General features: G+C 43.1%; 1 long non-coding RNA gene across 1 annotated transcript; it reads right to left on the bottom strand.

Moving 5' to 3' along the window:
* Positions 1-15,331: 15,331 nt before the first annotated feature.
* On the bottom strand, positions 15,332-18,158 carry LOC117046096. The gene is made up of 3 exons (XR_004426514.1): positions 17,110-18,158; positions 15,721-15,823; positions 15,332-15,421 (listed from the first exon to the last, which is right to left on the bottom strand). It is a non-coding gene; the product is annotated as an uncharacterized LOC117046096 (long non-coding RNA).
* Positions 18,159-23,164: the final 5,006 nt, after the last annotated feature.

Here is a 23,164-nt window from a genome sequence, read left to right as displayed (position 1 = left end):
TTATACCAGTTGGCCTCAAAAAGAAAGGGGAAAAGAAACCAGAGGTATGAGGAAGGAGAAGGGTTTAGTTTTCATTCTGCTGATATGAAAGGGTTTAAATTTGAAATCCACATTAACAAGAAGAGTTAGGAATTTGAATTACTAAGGCAGTGCTTTGAAATATTATCACACACACAAAATGCCAGGGACTCCGGTAGCTCCAGTAATTGATTTCAACTATTGGGGCTCATGTCTTTAATATATTACACTCAAAGGCCTAGTCTTGGTTTTGCTTGAGAAAAAGAAAAACAATCACTGTGTTATATAGTACAGGACAGTTGCAGTTTTCAGCAGGGAATAGCTCACAGAAGTTATACATCCTCATATTTTTAGAACTGTTACTTATGTGTCCATCAGAGAGGGAGCAACGAGTCATGCCCAGAGCAGGGAAGGTTTATCACTGCATGAATTAAATCATGGATTATTGCGCCACAAAACATTACTCTGCATGCTCTGGATGTACAATAAAGATATAACAGTAGTGATAATGCCAGCCAAAGGAAGCAAAAGTGTTTGCTTCTCTTGTCTCCTTAAGAGATTAGAACAGAGGATAAGTTGTTTTCCAACTTCATGTGGCATCATATGCAATAGGAAGGCGACATTAATTTATAAATGTTTAATTAAAATTGGAAATGTTCGTCGAAGAGGAAAGAAATTACACAATTGAAAAGGGTCTTCCAAAATATATCTAGAATGTCCACTCAGTATCATACTTCAGATTACTTCTCACTGAAATATTGCAAATGGTATATCAAACCCATAGATACATATTTTTCAAGTTTGTTATTCCTTTGTTCAAAGGAATAATAAACTTGAAAAATATGTATCTATGGGTTTGATATACCATTTGCAATATTAATCCACTCCCAACATCTTCAAATTCTAGCATCTTTACAAATATACAAGTTGAGAAATTTGGAGAGCAAGCAGGCACATGAAGAATTCATGCTTTTGCAGCAGTAATTACCAAAAGTAACAACATACCCCAGTCCATCTTAAAGACAAATTTCTTGCTAGCCAGCTGCAAAAATAAAATGGTTTATGTTGTGGTGCAGAACATTCACCTCCACCCTTCATTCAGATCAAGTCCAAAGCTCTTTCGGCTTCTTTCCTTCCACCCAGGCAGGCAGGTGGGTATGACATCCCCAACTAGCCTTGATTGTAATTGATTATTGACTGTTTGTGAACATATGCAATTCAAGTGCTTCATCGCTTAAACGCTGGCGCTTTCCATAAATAAGAGCCGTGTGTCACAAAATATGGATTAGCATAGCCACGCCAAATTAAAGAGAGAGGCTAAACGACAGAAATCTGGAATCAGGTGAAACTAGAAACACTGTTGTCTCCGAATGTGATTTTAAGTAAATGTTGCCCTTTGGTCATTCATCAAAGATGATTAACTTCAGAGTCACTGGCCCATGAAAATACAGGCAATTTAATAGGCTGATAGTTTAAGAACAAGGTTTTTTTTCCCCTTTCCAACCTTCTTTGTTGTTTGCTCATCAGTGGCTATCACTGGTTCAAAGACAAGAAAAAAAGCAGTCTGTCTTCCACCATGGTGGAAAGGGATGCTAATCTTTTCTCTATTCTGCACAGCCTTCAACAACAATAACAACAACAACAACTTATTATTTATACCCCACCAATTTGGCTGGGTTTCCCCAGTCACTCTGGGCGGCTCCCAACAGAATATTAAAAACATGATAAAACATCAAACATTGAAAACTTCCCTAAACAGGGTTGCCTTCAGATGTCTTCTAAAAGTCAGATAGTTGTTTATTTCCTTGACATTTGATGGGAGGGCGTTTCACAGGACGGGCGCCACTACCGAGAAGGCCCTCTACCTGGTTAAATAAATCAGATCCCTTGTAACCAGAATGTTCTAATATACATTTTGTATCAGTCTTCATGACCTGGTAATCATTCCTAATGCTCTTTTATTGGATTCTTAATATGTACAGCGCTTCCAAAGAGCTTGAGACACCATACAGATTCACTCCACACATCATTTTATCTTACAATGAACAATGGGTTGACAGATAATGGCTGGTCGAGTCATCTTGATAAGTGTGTCCTAGCCAGCCTAACGATCATTCAGGACTTATGTGTGTACTCTCTTTGGTATTTTAATCTTGCCCATCTCCTGAGAAGACTCTTAACTTGAAAATTTAAAAGGGTAAACACAAAATAGTTTAAACGTAATGCAGATATAGATATATGGCTACAGATAGTCCACTTTGCAGAAATAACGCTCAAAAACCGAGCTGAAAGATTGCTGAGAAAATGTGTCTTACTAGCAACAGCCCCACTGTGTGGCCTATGTGAGGAAATGCTTCAGAAAATATAATAAGTAAGGTATGATCCAACAGCCTGTAATGTTCTCAGACCCAGCTTTTAACCTCAACCCCAATCTAAGGCCCGTTTTCATTATTTTACTCTGTAAATTTTTCACTATTTCATTTTCACTATTTCACTTTCTCCATCACTGTCTAGAATGATCAGATGCAAAGACAGATAGGCCTCGTCCTGTATCTTTAGCAGTTGAGTAAAAACAAACAAACGGGGGGGGGATTTTGGGAGGTCCTTATACCTGAAATTTCTATTGAAGTATCTTGGGGGGGGGCAGTTCTCCAGCATATCTATGTGTACTAAAATATATGTGCAAGGTAGAATGTGCATTAAAATGCATATTTTTGAGAAAACAAGATACAGAATTGTATTACATTAAGGAAAGTATAAATTCTGAGGAAAATATGCTTTTAAAAACATGTAAGGCAAAATTTCATCTGCAGATACGTGTCTCAGGAGAAATTCACACTAAAAGGACTATGAATTTTCATGATGGTTTGGAAATGTGGAGAACAGAATTTAAGATTGGAAAACCGGGAAGCTCAAATTGACCGTCACCCATCTTCATGTCTTACACCATGTATTTTACACCGAGTTCCTGTTCTTTTCACACATCTGCACACCTATTTATAAGCCTGTTGCTTCAAGGGAAGCAGTACTGTTATTAGCATTAGTTTATTCATTAACATGGAGGCAGACAGGTTTTTATTTGCATGTCTCTCTGAAAGCAGCAGTACATCACGTCCATTTGCTCTTGGTGAACATTGCTGTGTTGTTTTTCAACATGCACCACTAACTAGCCACTCACCTAAGGTGGCTGTAATTACGGGGGGGGGGGGCAGCCATAGCACCACCTCGTAAATAGTTAAATAATAATAATCCATTCCACCCCATTTGTTCCTGTGTGGATTTTTCAACGACGACAATAATCCACACAGAAAATGGGACAGAGTAAGCTTCACTTCAGTCCCATCCAAACCATTAGGGAGGATGTGCTCATCCCTAGCTGATGGTAAGAGAAAATAGTTTGCATGTGGCCACCTAGTGAACTGATGCGGACATTAAATCAGCTTTCATTACATATGTAATGTGTAGCACAAGTGACCTCTAGCAACCTGTAGAGTCGAGAATGCAATGAACATATGAAGCAATAGTTTAAATGCAGGACAAGAAGAAAAGGTGCCCAGCGCACATAACCCTTGAATATTTGCAAATATAATTCACCAGCTAGCATGACAAAATTAGACCTAGGAGGTCAATAATAATACTTTGTGTTTTGGAATCTCGCCAAGGAGCCTTTGACGTTGTTTGCTAAAAGTAACAAGAAAACATAACACTTGCAATGGGGGGGAGGAGTGGTGTGGCGTGGCAAGTTTAAATACAGAAATGTCCCAGCAGAAATGATCGCTTCAACTCTAGCAGGTCACAAAAATAAGTTGCGATGTTCCCGTGCGAAAAACGGCAGTGTCAGGAATCTTGACAGGAGCAAGCATATCAACAAGAGAGCTTATTTCTCCTGCTGTCCTTTCCCAAGAAGCAGAAATCAACCAAGGGTTGAAACAACAAATAATCTGGAGCCACTTCACACTTATATTACAACTGACAGTGCAATTAAATCCACGGAATTAACTGCACAATTGACAAGACAATTAAAGCTGATTATACACACACACACACACACACACACCACAAACATCCTGTTCTATTAAGAGACAAATCACTTAAAATTCCTTCTTTGTTAGTATCCTGCCAAAGAGGATCTCTTTTTACTATGCAATCAACTGGCAAGTGCCAGTCCAGAAATCAGAGCAAGAAAGGGAAGGCTTTGTGATTTCAGCAATGCCATCCATTTCTCCACACCGTTCACTGAAAACATGTGTAAGCAACAGTGGCGGTTGGTCCCCATTCTGACAGGTAGGGTGGGAGGCAGGGAGTCCAAACAGTAGGTGGAATCAGCGGCAATGACAGGGAGAGCCAACTAATTCTGCTTTTTTCTCTACCCTCCTCCCTGCTGAGTTCTACAAGGGCAACACTGATACTAAAGAATAAACTGTCCCAGACTCTGCATTCATCATCTGAGATCCTTCTCCACATGCCACCTCCATGTGAGGTCTGGAGGGTGGCAACACGAGAATGTGCTCCCCATTTATGTAATGCTCTCCCCAGCGAGGTTCACCTGGCACCTTCATTATATATTTTTAGTCGCCAGGCAAAAAATGTTCCTCTTCAACCAGGCCTTGGGCTGATTAATATTCTACAGCCTTCTAAATGTATCTGTGGGAAGGGGGGATTATTGTTTCGGTTTGATTATTTGCTTGTGTTTTATCTTGTTTATTTTATTCTGTGAACCACCCTGGGATCTCTTGATGAATGATGGTATATAAATTTATTAAATAAAGGAAGGAAGGAAAGAAGGAAGGAAGGAAGGAGGCAGGCAAGGTCTGTCTGAGGGCTGATGGAGGCTAAGGCGACAGTGTCCCATTTCACCACCACTGGTAACTAACTTCCCGTGGTAAACAATGGGATTGTAGAATTGACACACTATGCTAGCATTCTGTCAAAGTGCATTCTTGAAATGTTTGCTAAGCAAGAGAGATCAAATGTCACTACCCGCAATAATTGGATAGAATATCACTCAAGGCCTCATAGAACTGTAGAGTTTGAAGGGTGCCCCGAGGGTCATCTCAACTGGAGCATCCATGGTGTAAGATAAATTCAAAAAGATCCTGAAAAGATTGATTAAAGCACTGGCGCATATCATTCAGGAAGAAGCCTTTTTATGCTGTGTTGTACATCAAAGAGTGTTGCCTAGTTGTTGTTTTTACAACTGCCTATACTAAGTAGTGAATTGTTTTGCTTTGCAGTTTCTTCTCAGTTGTTTTACAATGGGACATTTTCACACTGGTTTATAGTCTAAACCAGGAATGGGGAGCCTCAGGTTGGTGTGTGTGCAGAGCTGTCTTAAGCATATGCGGCGCCAGGGTGCAAATATCCGCCTGGCGCGCCCTGCCCCCCCCCCCAGGTTGCCCAGTCCCAGGCACGCAGGAGGGCGGAGCCAGCAGGCCGCCTCAGCATCTTGCTGGTTCGGTCGCCCCCGAACTCGCAGCGCAGAGCCGCCCACAGCAGAAGAGCCCACCACAGCGCTTCGACCCACGGATGTGCTCTTCCCCAGACTCAACTCTGGGGCCCTGGACTCTCAGCCTGGCGCCCCTGAGAGCCCAGCACCCAGATGCCCCGCACCCCTAGCGCCTATGGGTAAGCCAGCTGTGTGTGTCAATTTGGACCTCAAAACTCTCCTCATGCCACACATCCTCCTGAGTCACACCTCTCACCAGATGCCCTGTTCATCACCCTCCCTGAGGGGCTTTTGTCCAACTGGAATGTGCCCTTGAACTCTTTCCCTCAATGGAGGTACAAAAAGTGCAAAGAAACTAGACTATTACTCTTCTCACTTTTGCCTCTGGCCTTGCCCCCACTGACCCATGGCCTTCAAAAGGTTGTCCATAAAGGACTGTGACCATTGGACTGAAAACTTTTCCCCGCCCCTGGCCTAAACCTCTAATCAGGGCTGGAACTAGGAAGGACCCCCCCCCCACCAATTTTAAACGAAGGAGGGCTGAGAGGATGAAGTGTGAGGACTGTGGCGGGCCCTATGCAGTGTGCACTCTGGAGAGTTCTGCAGTAAGGTATGCAGGTAAGTGGCCGGTGAGTGCAATTGGCCCCAGGCCCTGCATTGCCATCCTAATCCCCTGCAGACTCCTGCACACAGAGATGCAACGTAAGTGCTCCAACTTAAATCTAAACCAATTCTTTCCACTCAAAATATATTGCATTTCACAAGATGACTACGCTTTTCATTTTCAAGGGGCAGCATTCCAAAGGCAAAGAATTACAGTTAGCAGTGATCCTCTTAAAAAAAAAAAAAACACTATCTGGTTTCCCCATTATCACTAGCAAAAAAAACCCAAATAGCTTTGTTTTCAATGCACAAGTCAAAAGCACACCGGTGAGTCATTTGTGTGGGCTGGGTTCACACATTCCCCGTGTTTCAGGAACTAAACCTCTGAAGGAGAAATGCATCTTTGGGTCTTGAGCCAAGAGTCGTAGGGTCTCTGCAGAAACAGCCAGACCTTCCTAGCATGGGGAATTAGCAGCAAGATGAGGAGTAATCAAATAACTTGTTTGTGACAGAAATAGAAAAATCAATTGATTGCAAAGAGTATGTTCAGATTGGGCTGACAACAATTTGGTTGAATCTATTGAGGGGATCAGGACAAGAAGAACTAGCATGCTGGTACTATGATGAGGCTGGAGAGGTGGTGGCAGTGTCGTGTGGGAACAGATTTTTTGTCTCCACCTTAGCAGTGTTCAGAGTGAAGTGAATCACAGCAATGGCAAGAAAATTCCTACTAGCGGTGGTGAAGGTTGCAAGATCTGCTTCCAGTTCCTAACACTTAACAGACCACACTAATTTAGTTATTAAAAATATACCTTATATATCCACATTTTATGGGGCTAAACCCAGGGCAGCTTCCAACAATCAACCCAGGGTAGAAGTTGCCAATGCACAACATGGCTGGCTATCTAAGCCAAACCCGATATATGCACACCTGGCTATGAGACATGACATTAACTCAATACGTGTGAAACAAGACAAACTAATTCAAAACTAGTTTCAAAGTGTTGGTGCTGACCTTTAAAGCCCTAAACAACCCTGGCCTAGTATACCTGAAGGAGTGTTTTCCACCCTCCATCGTTCAGCCCAGACACTGAGGTCCTCCTCAGAGGGTCTTCTGCTGATTCCCTCACTGCGAGAAGCCAAGTTACAGGGAGCCAGATGGAGGGCCTTCTCGGTAGTGGCCCCCTCCCTATGGAACACCCTCCTTTCAGATGTCAATGAGATTAAAAACTATACAACTTTTAGAAGACATCTGAAGGCAGTCCTGTTTCAGGAAGTGTTTAAGGTTTTATGTTTTTATATACAGTATGCTGTAAACTGCCCAGAGTGGCTGGGGAAACCCCACCAGATGGGTAAGGTAAGGTGAAGGAGGAGAAGTCACTCATGAGCTTGGCTTGGCAAAGTTGACGAACTGGACTGTAGAATGGATAAAGATTTAAATTCCACTTAATCCAGGGGTAGGCAGCATAAGGCCTGGGGGCCAGATGCGGCCCAATCACCTTATCAATCCGACTTGTGGACGGTCTGGGAATCAGCGTGTTTTTACATGAGTAGAATGTGTTCTTTTATTTAAAATGCATCTCTGGGTTATTTGTGGGGCATAGGAATTCGTTCATTATTTTTTTTTCAAAATATAGTCCGGCCCACCACATGGTCTGAGGGACAGTGGACCAGCCCACGGCTGAAAAAGGTTGCTGAACCCTGAAATCATCTGAAAGGATCTGAATAAACAAATGCCGATTTTGTCCATTAGGTGGCAGCCTAATTCCATTTTCAGACACCTCTAAATCAGCCGGGTACACAGTTTTAGGTTTGTTCTGATCTGCTTTTATAGCACCTGTTCCTTGGCAAATACTCAGCCGATGACGACCAGGAAAAACATCGCATGAGCCTCCGGCCTTCAAGTGGTGCTTCAAAGAATGAACTGTTTCAAGGGAACTGCCTGTTTTCAGCTGCTTTGTTACACAAGGGAGTAACGCTTTGCTCTATTAATGGGTGGCCAGATGCAAAGTAAAAAACAAAGCATAACAAAACAAAACAAAGCACCTTACAGGGCTCCTGCACATTTAACAGTTGTGTAAAAGGAGGGGTCACTACCAATGAAGTTTCAAAATAATAATCATTTGTTCTATTCTTATTATTCTTGAGGCATTAATCACCTTACAAGCCACAATCTCAAGGTGTTTTATGAGGAAGCTGACTACAGGCAGGCTCGATTTGCTGGTGATCAGAGGTGAATGAAAGCTTTGCAATTGGTTTGATCATTCAGCAAACCAGATTTTCAACACCATCCTGGGACGGTGGCCGCAGAGCTCTGGGACATCCTAAAGTGTATATGAACTTGTATGAAGATACCAAAATGGGAACATGTGGCTACGGTGGACTCCAGTTTAAGCCGCAGCACTATCACTGAAAACTGTATTTATTATACTATAATATTAAATATATACATTTTTTTTTAAACCTACAGAAGACAACTGAAGGCAGTCCTGTATAGGGAAGTTTTTTATGTTTGGTGTTTTATTATGTTTTTATGTATGCTGGAAGCCGCCCAGAGTTGCTGGTGCAACACAGGTGGGCTATTATTATTATTAGTAGTAGTATTATTATTATTTCAAATTTACCAGTAATCTAATACAGTCCCCACAGTTTGTGAAATTGGTGGGAGAAATTTGCTACTTCCCTTATGTAAGAAAAGAAGGGGACTCGGTATATCTTTATAACACCTTTTGATACCCTAAATAGAAGCCTTTATCATAGGAGAAAGGGGAGACTTTTGAGATATTGGATGCACAGCCCTGTAGCTACTAATTGCAACTACGGCTTGTGCTGGAACAAAGCTGTGTTAAGCAGCATTACCTTGTTAGAGCATGGATAGAACTAGTAAACTATCAGTTGTGTAATGATCTGATTACTTTGTCCAGATGAGCTTCTAATCATTCTCATAATGAGGTTTTCAGTATCACTGGGCAGGTTTCTAATGGGCTCTGTGTCAAATTCTATGACTCAAAGAATTTGCATACCCCAAGCCAAGTTTGGAAAGAGAAAAAAGAAGCTTGTAGGTAAGAGTGTTGCAGTGATTCAAATATGCCCAGCTAAGGAGAAATGTTAGTAACATGAGATGGGCCAGTTACAATTTCTGAATTGACTGCATTTGAAAGCGTAGTTTATCTCAAGTCTATTTATAATTGTTATCATCAGGTATGAGAAAGTAGAGCTATGAAATTATACTTCCGTTCCTAACCGTGTCTAGTGAATAATTAGTATCAAAGATCCTGCATTCAATTGTGCATAATCAATATGCAATTTTTTATCGTCGAGGTTTTTAACACTTCTACAGTATAACACTTTGTGAATTAAGTGTGCAACTCTAGAAAGGAAGGATCTGTCACTTCCAAACCGCAACCGGAGCAAAAGGTGAGATTGCCTCTCTCACACACACACATACCCAACGGGGTGCCAACTTCAATAAAATATTGGCGGGCCCAGGTAAACCCCACCCTACATAATCAATCACACGATGTGTTGCACACACACACCAATTCAATGGCAATGATAAGCAACTTGGGGGGGGGGGCCCTCAAATATTTTATTGGGGGAGCAAAGGGAACTAAGGAGCTGGCTCCTATGCACCCCATTTTGGTTATTATTTTTTTTCAAAAAGACCCAAACCCCTCAATTTGTTCCAGTTGTGCCAGCTCCAGACTGGTATGGATGACACCCCCGCCCCCCCCAATTCTTGGGCCCCCAAGAGCTGAATCTAGTGGGTATCCTTCACTTGCCATGCTGCACTAGCACTTGACAGGGATAGCCTATATTCCGTTGTTTATGCTCTGGTTGTTGGCATCGGTCCATCTGGAGAGACAATGGAGTGTGCCTCCAGGAGAGAAGTCAAAACTGCATGGTGACCTCCCGAGACACAAGCCTGAGCAGTGTGTATGGAGGTCTGAAGCTCTCACAAAAACCAACAGGACAGGAATAGCTAGCATTTCTACCTTAGGAGTCCTGTTGCTTTTAGTATCTGTGTAGGAGATGGAAATTTACCAAGTGCAGATTGTCATGCCAGAGGTTCAGTGGTTTGAGAAACTGCACATACCAAAATTCTCACTGCTACACAATGTTAAAAGTTGAGTGCATGTTGGAAAGCTGCCAATTCTGCCAGAGAGAATACATTTAAATCAAGACTTACGATAAAAGAAAAATATGATTTCTAAAGAGGCCATCAAGGAGGCTGGTTGAAAAATGGCAGCAAAACAATGCATGCATGTTTTATCTCTGCTACAGTGACTCCAGTAATTTTCCAGTAATTTTTATTTTCATATATACAGTATCATAGCTATATAGATATGCACACTATTCATTTTGTCCCTTATATCATTTAGTCATTCTTTCCAACTTTATTCTGTGTAAATTCTTCAACCCAAGTACACCCAAACATAGGACATTTTTTAAGTCCCATTAATCTCACTGGAAGGGATTTGAGCACATGCTTGACACACCCACTAAAATCAATGGAACCCAAAATTCCTTAACTTGGGTTGTCTCAAGGTAGCCGAAACAGTTTGCTTATATGTTCATCCTCAAGTCATCAACACTGATTAACTTCTTCATTGGGTTTTGGGCCTGAATTGCCAAGGTTTCTTTTAATCAAGCACAATTTGTAACTGTCACCGCAACTTCACAGAGCACATCTGTTAAAGCATCATCCTTCAGATTCCACTTTCCTGGGATTGTGAAGCCAACATGAGACAGCCTCAACTCTGATCTTAAAATGACAGCATGAACTTGAAGTTTGGCCTAAAGCCTAATAATAATGTTCATATTAAACTATTAGCCATAGTAGCATCTCATTGCTGGCAGTAGAGAGAGAAAGGAGGGAGAGACTTTAAATCCCATGCTGTGGTCAAGATCTGGGAGTCACTTTCAAAACCTATTAGCTAGGGCCAATAATTGACAACAGGTATATTGCCCCCAATATAATCTACTCTCTCTCTCTGCATCGGTTAAAAAATCAAGATCTCATCCCTCTATTTTACACACACACACACACACACACTTTCTTTGGCATCATTACTATATTACACTTTTCACAACTTTCCCTTACCAACCCCCCTTTTTTCCATCCAAGCAAACAATACAGTATCAGAGAAAATGTGATAATCTGATCTCATCCACCATTTAAGATGTGCCCCCCACCATGGAGTTTCTTGAAGTCCTTAACCATCCCTGATGGAGATAAAGCTGGAGAGGACAACGTTAGACTCTGTCTCCTCTTAGTCTTCCTTGCCCCATTATCCCTCCTGCCTGCTATTCCCCACACTGAGCTTATCCCGGAGTTCTTCCCCCAACACCACAACCCCATCCATTAAAAAGACACAATTCACCTCAATTGAAAAAGGGCTTCCAGGGCCAAGACAAGGATCACGGGGTGCTCTCCAAATTGGCCCAGTTTCCCCAGAATAACATAAGAGAAAAGTTATCTAGGACAGAAAATGGGAAGGCAGGGAGTGTGGAGAAACTGAGCTCTTCGGGAGTGAAATGACTGGCCAAGATGATATCAAGGGAGCCAAGGCTGTACAGGGGACCCTCACCCCAGGAGACAAAGAGAAGGGGAAGAAATCCTACTAACAGTCTGAACATGCTGTCCAGAAAAGTCCCCCCTCCTATCTATACTACCTAACTAGCTAAAATGCCCACCCAAGCCTAACTTCAACCCCAGCCCTAAACCTTCACCTAACCCTAACTATCCCTCTATATGCAAAATATATACAAAATGAAGATATACAAAGTATATAAAATATGGACAATTATGCACAAAATTAAAAACATAAAAATAAAAATTACAATATTAAAGTAGAGAGCAACATATATTAAAATAAAATAAAGAATATTTAAAAAAGAATAAAAAATCAAATCAAAGTCAAAGTAATCAAAAAGCAAAAAAAATAATCAAAAGCATCTCCTGAACCTCCTTTCATGAACTCCAGCCATCCCTCTGCTCACTAACTAACCCACAATGATCTCCTGCAGCTGGTGGCTTTTAAGGGGGAAGCAAGAGATGTCACAAAGGAGGATAAATCATTGCTACAGTGGCAACCCACCCACTTTGACCTTGGACCAACCTTGTCCCTCCTGAGCTGCGATGTTTCTTCAGAACTTGGGGGCACCTGCTGTTCCATCTGCAGGTTTGCTGAATCTTCTCTAACCTCCTTTTACCAACTCCAACCACCTCTCTTTTCACTAACCCACAATGGTCCCCTGCACTTGGTGGCTTTTAAGGGAGAAGTAAGAGATGTCACAAAGGAGGACAAATCATTGCTACAGTGGCAACCCACCCACTTTGACCCTGGGCCAACCTTGCCCCTCCTGAGTTATGATGTTTTTTTTCAGAACTTGGAGGCACATTGCTGTTCCATCTTCAGGTTTGCTGAATCTTCTCTCTTGAGGTTCACGTCTTCATTTCAGCTCATTTTTCATTCAGCCACTTTTCTAAAGGGAAACCTTTCCCATGTCCTTTTAAATATAGTAGAAGACTCCCAGGTTTAGGAGTGTTCATAGCACAGGATTTGACAATCTGCTATGCATGCAGATGTTCAACCTTGGGCAGCAACTCCAGGTGGCACTGGTGATGTCCACTCCCCCATCTGAAAATGCAAAGGAAAACTGTTTATGCATGTGACTTCTACAGCGAGAGTATTATATGCCCCAATATGGTGTGAGGAGTGGCAGTTGAAATTGATGGAACATGCAGAATTAACAAGTTTAGTAAAATTAGAGAACAAAATGAAACAGTTTTCAAGGAGGAATGGAAAATGTTTCTGGATTATTTAAAAAAATGATTGTAAATATGTAACCACGCTCAGAGGTTTGGACTAAGTTCAGAAGTAAAAGTTATTGTGAAAATAAAGTTGAGATAAGAAGGTCTTAGATTAGTTATAATATGCAGCAGTAAAAAATAATCATGAGAAAACCATGCAGCAGTAAAAAATAATCATGAGGAAACCATGGAAGGGTGGTAGGGAAGTCAACTTTTTAAATGAATATGTACTGGGAAATGTTGGATCAATTGTATTTTATTTGTGAAAATTTATGATTTTTTTTTTAAAGAAAGAGAGCTGCTGCCGGTCATTTTAGATGGTGCTGAGATAGGTCAGTGGTCTGACTCTGTCCAAGGCAGCTTCCTATGAATATTCCCCTTAAGTAATTTAGCTAAAGACGAGCAAGTTAACCACAAGATCGACAGTTCCTTTTTTTAAGAGACAATATGAAAAAGTTTCTGTTTTATATACAACAATGCAAGTACAAAAATCCTGAATATGAGGCGGCGGCAAAACTCCTACCTCTGTAATAAAGCCATACAGGCAAAGTGGCCTGTCCCGATGGACTAGATGACACTTGAGGTCCCTTCCGACTGTACAGTTCTATGATGTCAACTGCAACATATGCTCCAAAATTACAAAGCAGGAAATTTGAGCATCTGAATGCAGCTGCACTTTATTCCGAGTTCCTGCACAAGCCTCTGCAGCCCCTATCATTGTCACACACACACACACACAACAAGGGGTATTCAGAGGTACCCCACACACACACCGAATATGGAAGCTCTCCATTTATTTTAATTAATTAATTAATTAATTAATTATAATTTATTTATTTATTTTAATTAATTTATTTATTTAAATTAATTTATTTATTTTAAATTTATTTATTATTTAATTTATTTTAATTAACTTATTTTAATTTATTTATTTATTACATGTATATATCAACTTTATCTTTCAAGGATCTCAAGGTGGTTGACATAGTTCTCCTCCTCCCCATTTCATCCTCGCAACAGCACTGTGAGGGAGGTTAGGTTAAGAGATGGTGACTGGCCAAGAGCATAGCTAGGGAGAGGGTGGGCCATTTCAGGTGGTGCTTTTTGTGTATGGCATCACCTCCACAGCAGATTTGGAAGTGAGCAATAAGCACCCATTGCATTCAAAAGAAATGGGTGATCCCTGAACATCACCACAGGAAAGAAGATCCCATCCCCACCCTCCGCCGCTTCCTCTTCCTGCCCCCATTTCAGAGGCAAAACAGTTGACCAGTGCAGTGGATGTGCACCTAGGGGAGAGAGAGAGAGAGAGAGAGAGAGAGAGAGAGAGAGAGAGAGAGAGAGACGGAGGGAGGGAGAGAGAAAGAGAATCTGTGAGCGCACACTTGGCTACAAGGGCTTGGGGGGGGGAACTCACAGAGGGGAGACTGTTCTCCCAGAAAGTGGGGTTGTGGGTGCTGTTAAGGAAAGGCAGACTAGCCAACTTGGGCCCCAGACTGTAAGATATTGTCTTGTATATCCCTTTATGTTATGAATGGACAAGCATTAGCAAAAAAGTGTCCGACTGGTTTCAGATCTTGTGTCTGTCATTCACCACAGCCAAGGCAGATTCTGTGTAAAAGGTGTGAAATTCAGCCTTCAGGGTTTTAAATATAGTTTATTACTTTACGGTATTGTTGCTGAGTGGGAAAATTTAAGCTGTATGTCTTTCTAGTGCCTTACTTCATTATTGTTAAATGGGCAATCCCATAGAATACAGTAAATCACTATTGTTTCTCTTCAGCACCATGTAGTGGTAATAAGTCAGTGACCTGTAGTTGCAAGTCATATACCTTGCCCCCTCCCAAAAACCTATTGCTGTGGACTGTCATAGTCTAGGAGAGCAAAGGAGGAAGCTTTGCAGAACAAACTAAAGCAATTCACCACTCATAAATGATGATTGTGTCAAGAGCATACTGCAAAATACACCTGCAAAAAAACACAGCAGCCTAGAGGGCGCTTTGTATCAGTTCAGGTATGACTGCAGCCATGCAAAGCCATCTGTCCAACTCATGCACACTTTGCAAGAAGATTGGGTTGAAAATATGGCTGAAGTAATTTTTCAGAAGTTAATCATTTTGATTTCAGTGAGGCTTGCTCCTAGATAAATGGGTCAGGATTGCTGCCTTTACCTCTTCACTGCACTACAGCAATATTCCTCCAAGGCATACAAACCTCTCCCACAACAACCCTGTGAGGCTGGTTAGGCTAAGTAAGAGCCAGTAACTGGCCCAAGGTCACCCAGTGAGCATCTTGGTGGAGTGGAGATTTTAATCCTGGTCTCTCAGGCCCAAGGCCAACACTCTAACCACTACACCACACTTCTACTAAAACTCCATGCCCTCACCCCACCCCCAACATCCAATTCGGAAAAGGGCAAGCAGAGGAACTTACTCAGTTATTGTGACCTGGGGAAAAATAGAGCAGACTCTTGGCCAGGATGGTTCAGTCCATGGAGGGCATCTGGCATGGGTTTTTTTCTCAATGGACTGCATGACCTGCAATGCGGAGGAGAAGAGTTCAGAGCAGGTCATCCCTCCAAAAAGGGGGGGGGGAACGAAAAATAGTATCCTGGTCCAACTGTACAAAGGAGGATTGGCTCCTAGAACTTCCATGCACCTTTGCAGTAGATTACTTGTTAGTTTTCCATTAAATAGTAAGTAAATAAGGCTGACTGAAAAATAATAATTAAAAAAGGCTGAAGCATCATCAATAATTTTGCTCTCCAGACTGAGCCCTGCAGAAGGGAGCTTGGCATTGCTTGGTCAGAACAGGACACAGCCATAGGAGGGCATACCTTCTGGAAGATCTCCAGCTTGCAGTTGGGGGCATGTTTCTTGATATCTTTGATCAGCTGGTGAAGATGGATCCATTTCAGGAGCTTCTCCAGGATACATTATCTAGCAAGGCAACATGAACATATGGCATTTAGGGGTAGGTGAATCTCTGAAGTGTTGGTTTCTGTCAGTTCCTCATTTTTCTAAGAATTGTCAGCTGGCAACTCTGGCCAGCTAATGCTAAGGCAGCATCTGAAGCTGCCCTGGGCAGCTTATCCACTGGCCAATGAACAGGGCTAGATGATAATTTGAGACCAGTTTACCTACAAAATCATCTTACCTCATATCTGCCCACTCCACTGCTTTGATCGATGGAACTGGCACTGCTGTAAGTGCTACATAATACTTGTTTGGCACATACACACCATGTGCATTTACATGTGCACACACACAGGCTGGCACGGCTCTGAAGACTTCACCCAGAGCAAAAAAAAAGTGGCTAGCCCCCATGCCACCTTGTAGCCATGGCTCTGCTCTAAACGTCTTGTTGACTACGTGAACATGCATGGATCTGTGTATATTAAAATAAATCAATTCATTTAGGGTGGGGGGAGTCCCCCTCCTTTATCCAAGGCCTCTGTTCTGTGCCATTAAGAAGTCTGTTACAAGCAGAAACCCAGTAGATCAGGGGTAGCGAAAGAAGTGCTCACCCCCCTCCCCCGTTTTGGACTAAAATGCTCATCTTCCCTGATTATTTGCCATCATGCTACTTAAGGCTGATGGGAGTTGTAGTACACAACACCTGGACGGCACCACCTCTGTGGTAGAGCTTGGTTGGTATTGCTGTTGTTTACTAAATTTATATACCACCCTACATCAAAAGATCACAGGGCGGTTCACAGATTAAGAACACAAGACTCTTAATCTTGGGTAGTGGGTTCGAGCCACAGGTTGGGCCAAAGATTCCTGCATTGCAGGAGGTTGGACAAGATGACCCTGGCCCTTTGTGAGGCTTTCAAGGCATAGGAGCTGTGGGAAGGGGGTGGTTCAGGAAGGGCTTTGCATCTCACATTTCAACAGCAGCCTCACAATGCCCCTTCCCTTTGCAGCGTCTCCACCACACAGCAGCGTTTTCCCCACCAACTCCTCCTCCCTGTAAACCAGAGATCATCCGGCAGCAGCTGCAGTTGGGGAGAGAGCTGCACTTGCCTCTGAGGATATTTCCATCTCCTTGCTGGAACTGAGCGACGCAGAAGGTGGGGAGGAAACAATGAAACAGGGCAGCAGGAGGAAGCCACAGCAAACGCTGCCGGGGAAACAGCTGTGCCTCTGCTCGCGCAGGAGGAAAGGAAACCAAGTGCGCGCAAAGCTTAAAGGAAACGAACAATGGATGGGTCGTGGCGACCTACCCTTCTCCATTTCTCCAACGACAGCTGGCAGAATTCCTGGCGCTTTATGCTGCAACCCTCATAAACACCTTTCTCTGGGAGTGAATCCTGCTGAACCAGTCAGGCTTTACTGCTAAGCAGATGCATGGAGGATTGCGGGGCAAATACCAACAAAAAAGTGCATGTGCCGCTGTAGGTACCTTACAGCTCCAATGAAAAGTGAAGTTTGCTTTCCTTAAGAGTTTCTTTTGCTTTTTCCACCCCTGATTCCGATAGCAGGGAAGGAGCCCAGGCAGGGTAAAGGCAGATAGTGAGATGCAGATGGAGCAGAGGTGTGCTTTTGCTTTTTGTCCTTAAGGAAGCTAGATCAAACGAAGGCTGGCGCTGCATTTTTCAGTGCCGCGAAGAAGGCTTCTCTGAAAAGACTCAGAAATGACTTCGCTTTCTTGGGCTGAAAGCAGTGACTCTGCAGGGGAGTTCCATAAAAAAAGCTTTCTCCTGCCTGCTCACCAAAGTATCCATAGCAGTCTCTCCGCACGGCCGATGTATTGCTGTTGAAAAACTTTCTGAACTTTTCCTCAGCTTTCCAGGAGGTTTCCTATCTTTCAGTGTTTTCATGGCTATTCCCAACAGGAACCTGTTTTTCAAACTGTCTTGACTGCTTGTTCCAGATTTTTTTCTCTCTCTTCTTCTCTCTGTCTGCAAGGAGAAAGATTAGCTCACCATTTGAATCTCTTCTTCTCTATGTTCGTTGCTGCCAAGGCAGAGCTGATCCTAACAAGACAAGCAGGTTAGCCACGACTGCTCTTGGGAGTTTTGTTTTCTGCAAGCTACGCTTAATGCTCCTTATTACTTCCAGCACCCTTTCCAAAGGGATCATCAGCTGCAAGAACCAGGAGAAATATTCTTAGCTGAACACCACTTCCAGACCCGCCTCCGTAGTGTCTGAATACTTCACTTTCTAACCCCCCTCTGCAAAACTCCTCCCTCCAAACAGATTGAAAAGTAACTTTAGAGTGACTCAAACCCCATACTTTTAGATGGAAGTTTTATACCCATTTCCAAATAAATGTAGCCTCCCACACAGCCTCTGCCTTTCTTTCATTTATTTATCTGAAAGTTTTAAGCAGCCTTTCAAGACAAGAGAGTCCTCTTGAGACAGATGGCAAAAAATGAATTATATACTGTATATATTATATATATAATTTAGTAAAAGTTTTTCACAGGAGCTTGAAAAGAACTGATTATCTTTTCATGGTAAAAACTGAAGTTCTGCACAAAATATTAAATAGCCTCAACCCCACACTTAAAAAACACACACCTTAAGATATAATTCTGGAGAAATAGCTGTTGGGTTGTCCTTAGGTAGGCATCATTAACTGTACAGTCATACCTCATGTTGTGAATGCTGCAGGTTACGTTTTTTGGGTTGTGCTTGCGCAGAACCTGGAATTACCGGAATGGGTTACCTCCGGGTTTCGGCGCTCGCACAGAGGCACTAAATTGCACAGAAGCGCATGCACAGAAGCGCCAAATCACGACCTGTGCATGCACAGAAGCAGTGCTGTGGGTTGCAAACGCTGCGGGTTGCGAACGTGCCTCCCACATGGATCACGTTCACAACCCAAGCGTCCACTGCAATTGGATTATAGAAATATGCTTTGGTTTTCAACTAAGGCTGAACCATAGGCAGGGCTAAGATTTATTTTAGGGGGCAGGCTTTAAGTTAGGGAGGGCAGAACTGAGTTGTCTGCAATACAATATGTTATCATGCTTTCTCAATATATGTGCCTTTAAATATGTCTAGAAACATTTTCTCTGTATTCAAGAACTAAGCCATTCTATAAAACAATATTTAGGGAAATTTAACACAAATGGGATGATAGGAAAAAACTGCAACCCTGACCCTAAACCACCAGAGGACAGCCTGGTATCACTATGGTGAAGTCTAAACTTTCTAGTATTGTATATGAACCAAAATACCTAGTGTGGATAGGCATTGTTTCGTATGGGTGTTTCATATGAGCAATGGAGGTAAGTCAGGGTCTTTCTAGAATGGCGCTCCCTGAAATAGTAACAGGACAGCAAGTAACTGTTCAATGATGAGGCTTTTCTAGAACAGTCACTTGCTTTTTAATTCCTAATCTGAAAAAGTCTATACTGTACCTACTTTTCATCCCAATCTTTTCTATCCTACGAGTCTTACATCCAAGTATGTCTTGCATTGGATTATTATGAATACACATGACCTATTCACAAGACTTATGCCAAAATATGCAGCAGTTCTCGTGTCTTAAAACAAATCTTGGGAATATATTTCAATTTAACATTCAGATTTAAATACAGATTTTGCAAAATTGCCATGAAAAGAAGAAGTTTTCACCAAGTCATATTTCACATAATTAATCTTTAGACCTTCAGCTTTAGCAGCCTTCAAATCAATTTAAGTAAATCTGTAGTTGCAGCAAATTCATTAATTTTCAATCCTGTGCAAGTTTCATTTCCACACTACTTAGACTGACAAATTCAGATACAATGCCAAAGTGGAAGTGTTATATTAAATCTGTATCGCTGACTAAATAATAATCATGTTTTGCAAAGAAAAGCAACATCTGTGAAACTCTGGAGCCACCAACTGTTCATATTCTGCAACAGCTAGCCTGCTTTCCCACTCAATAGTACCTGTAGTAGATACAGCAGACATTTAGACTTAAGGCTGATGCCTTAACAGAGATGCCTTGCGATCAGCAACAATGTCACAAACTGATTTCTTAGAACTTACTCACTATGCGGCCACACTTTTCCTTGATCTTTCAGGTCAGGCCCAAATCCAGATGGAGATGATTGGTCTATGACCAGAGAGGGTGTCCTATATTGCCCTGGTTCCCTGTTGCCTCTGACACATCTGGGCCTTTCCAAAGAAATCCTCTGGCCCCATGCTTGTTTGTTGCTTACATCGGTAGCTGGAAGAATAGATCAAGGAGTGAAAGAGAGCCTTTTCTATTACTCACTATCCTTATGCAGAGCCAAAACTACTGGGGTGGGGGCTAGCCAGTGTTTTTCAACCACTAGTGTGCCGCGAGATGTTGCCTGGTGTGCCGTGGGAAAAAATTGTGTTTATTTGATTCCTATTCAAGAGAATTACTTTATATATAGTCAATATAGGCACAGAGTTAATTTTTTTAACATTTTCTAATGGTGGTGTGCCTCGTGATTTTTTTCATAAAACAAGTGTGCCCTTGCCCAAAAAAGGTTGAAAAACACTGCCTTAGGCATTGAGGCTAATGGCGCAAGGCGCCAGGGCGCCGTGGCCTGGAAGGCGCCTCCGCCCTCCAGCTCCGCCAAGCAGCGGCCGAGGGGAGGCGCTGCCGCGCTCTGTCCCGCCGGGCCCGCTGAGGGGCGGCAGCTCCAGGGGTGGCAGCGACGGCTCGGGTTCCTTGTCAGCGGCGGCAGAAGCAGCCGCAACAGGCTCAGCACCGGCTCCCTGCTGCCAGGCCCGCTGAGGGGCGGCAGCTCCAGCAGCAGCAGCGGCTCGGGCTCCTTGTTGGTGGCGGCAGCAGCAGCCACGACAAGCTTGGCGCAGGCTTCCTCCTCCTCCTCCGTTGCCTCCCCGTGTCCACAGCCTGGCCCTGCCTGGTGGAGAGCAAGTTTGGTGTCCCCGCCCACCACGCAGCGCCCTCCGGCTGCCTGCTTCGCCTAGCCCTGCCTGGCAGAGCGCGAGGCACACCAGAGGGATCGTCGCACCAGGGCGCCAGATAGGTTTAAGACGGCCCTGGGGCTAGCCAAGCTTTTTGCCCCAGGTGAAGCATCTAGAGGGGTGCCATTGAGGCTCCCAGCCTGTGTGTGTATGCAAATGTGCACGGGTGTGTGTGTGTGCAAACTGGGTCTTTGACCCGGGTGAAATAAAGCCTAGTTTCACCCCTGCCTTATGCCAGTTCACCGCAGAGGTGGCTTCTGTGTGGGCACTATAGTAAGACTTAATCACATCATCAGTTCCTCTGTAAGCCGCCTTTCCATAGTTCAAATCATGGTCAAGGTGGCTTGCAACAGTGAAAAGATCATAAGCGATAAATTAAACACTTCCAAAAGTTGTTGTTGTTCAGTCGTTCAGTCGTGTCCGACTCTTCGTGACCCCATGGACCAGAGTACGCCAGGCACGCCTATCCTTCACCTTCCAAAAGTACACAGCTATAATTGATCTATTTGTACATACGTCATTATAAGATACAAAAATAAAGATACAAATATCAATAACAGCAACAAAAAAATTCCCAGCAAAACCCCCTAAAAACCCCAGCCCACATGTTTTTCAGCAGTGTCAGCTTTTGCAGCCGGAGTCACTCAGGGACCCACCCTTTCAGGCTGGGTGGGAGAAAGTCAGCAAATCAGGGAACAGGTATTCCAGAACTCACAGCCAAATGGTCTCTGACTTCTTTAGCAGCCTCCGCTTTTGTAGCTAGAGTTCAAATTTCTTATACTAGACTTAGAACTGCTACCTGAAAACAAGAGAAAAATAACTGTTCACTACCATGTTGAATTTTCCACTGATCGGCATCTACAAAACATCTAGGGTTGTTTTGTAGACTCAGGTGACATAAGGGAATGTGCCCACTGTCACCTACTTTTTCATTCGTTTGTTGGTCTGGCGGAAGACTTCAAGTTGATAGGCATTATACTATTATCCAGTCCTGGAGTTTACATTAACACAGCCCCAACCCTTTAAGAGCCACCACCAGATGGCCAAGGAAATGGAAATGTATTATCAATGGGGATTCAAAAGGACCCAGTCACGTGTGTCACGAAGGCCTGTGTATTCACTCAGTGAGGCATAATTGTCTTGTTAGAGGCATGTGATTTTTCAGATTTCAATTTATTTGGCTGAGGCTTCCAACATAACAATTGCAGGTGACTTCTGGTCCAGCACAAACAAGAGATCACACAGTAGATTCTCATTTTTAGAGATAGAACTGTAGAACTGCAGCTCAGACACTCTTCCCTTTGGATCCTGACATCTTCTCCTGCTGCAGGAGCAGAGGTGGGGGAATATTTATCAAGTAAAGTAAGGCCCTAAGTATATCCACAGCTATAACAGTCCCCTACTCCCCTGTAAGACTAAATTAGCTGTAACCGTTGAAGTGGAACATAAGAGAATACTTTGTTGTTGTTGTTGTTGTTCAGTCGTTCAGTCGTGTCCGACTCTTCGTGACCCCATGGACCAGAGCACGCCAGGCACGCCTATCCTTCACTGCCTCTCGCAGTTTGGCCAAACTCATGTTAGTAGCTTCGAGAACACTGTCCAACCATCTCATCCTCTGTCGTCCCCTTCTCCTTGTGCCCTCCATCTTTCCCAACATCAGGGTCTTTTCTAGGGAGTCTTCTCTTCTCATGAGGTGGCCAAAGTACTGGAGCCTCAACTTCAGGATCTGTCCTTCTAGTGAGTACTCAGGGCTGATTTCTTTGAGAATGGATAGGTTTGATCTTCTTGCAGTCCATGGGACTCTCAAGAGTCTCCTCCAGCACCATAATTCAAAAGCATCAATTCTACAGCGATCAGCCTTCTTGATGGTCCAGCTCTCACTTCCGTACATTACTACTGGGAAAACCATAGCTTTAACTATACGGACCTTTGTCGGCAAGGTGATGTCTTTGCTTTTTAAGATGCTGTCTAGGTTTGTCATTGCTTTTCTCCCAAGAAGCAGGAGTCTTCTAATTTCGTGACTGCTGTCACCATCTGCAGTGATCATGGAACCCAAGAAAGTAAAATTTCTCACTGCCTCCATTTCTTTCCCTTCTATTTGCCAGGAGGTGATGGGACCAGTGGCCATGATCTTAGTTTTTTATGTTGAGCTTCAGACCATATTTTGCACTCTCCTCTTTCACCCTCATTAAGAGGTTCTTTAATTCCTCCTCTGCCATCAAGGTTGCATCATCTGCATATCTGAGGTTGTTTATATTTCTTCCGGCAATCTTAATTCCGGTTTGGGATTCATCCAGTCCAGCCTTTTGCATGATGAATTCTGCATATAAGTTAAATAAGCAGGGAGACAATATACTGCCTTGTCGTACTCCTTTCTCC

The sequence above is a fragment of the Lacerta agilis genome, chromosome 4 (genome assembly GCF_009819535.1).
Source record: "Lacerta agilis isolate rLacAgi1 chromosome 4, rLacAgi1.pri, whole genome shotgun sequence".
Lineage (NCBI taxonomy): Eukaryota > Metazoa > Chordata > Lepidosauria > Squamata > Lacertidae > Lacerta > Lacerta agilis.
Note: the sequence above shows the minus strand (reverse complement) of the source record. Positions and strands in the feature narration are given on the sequence as shown.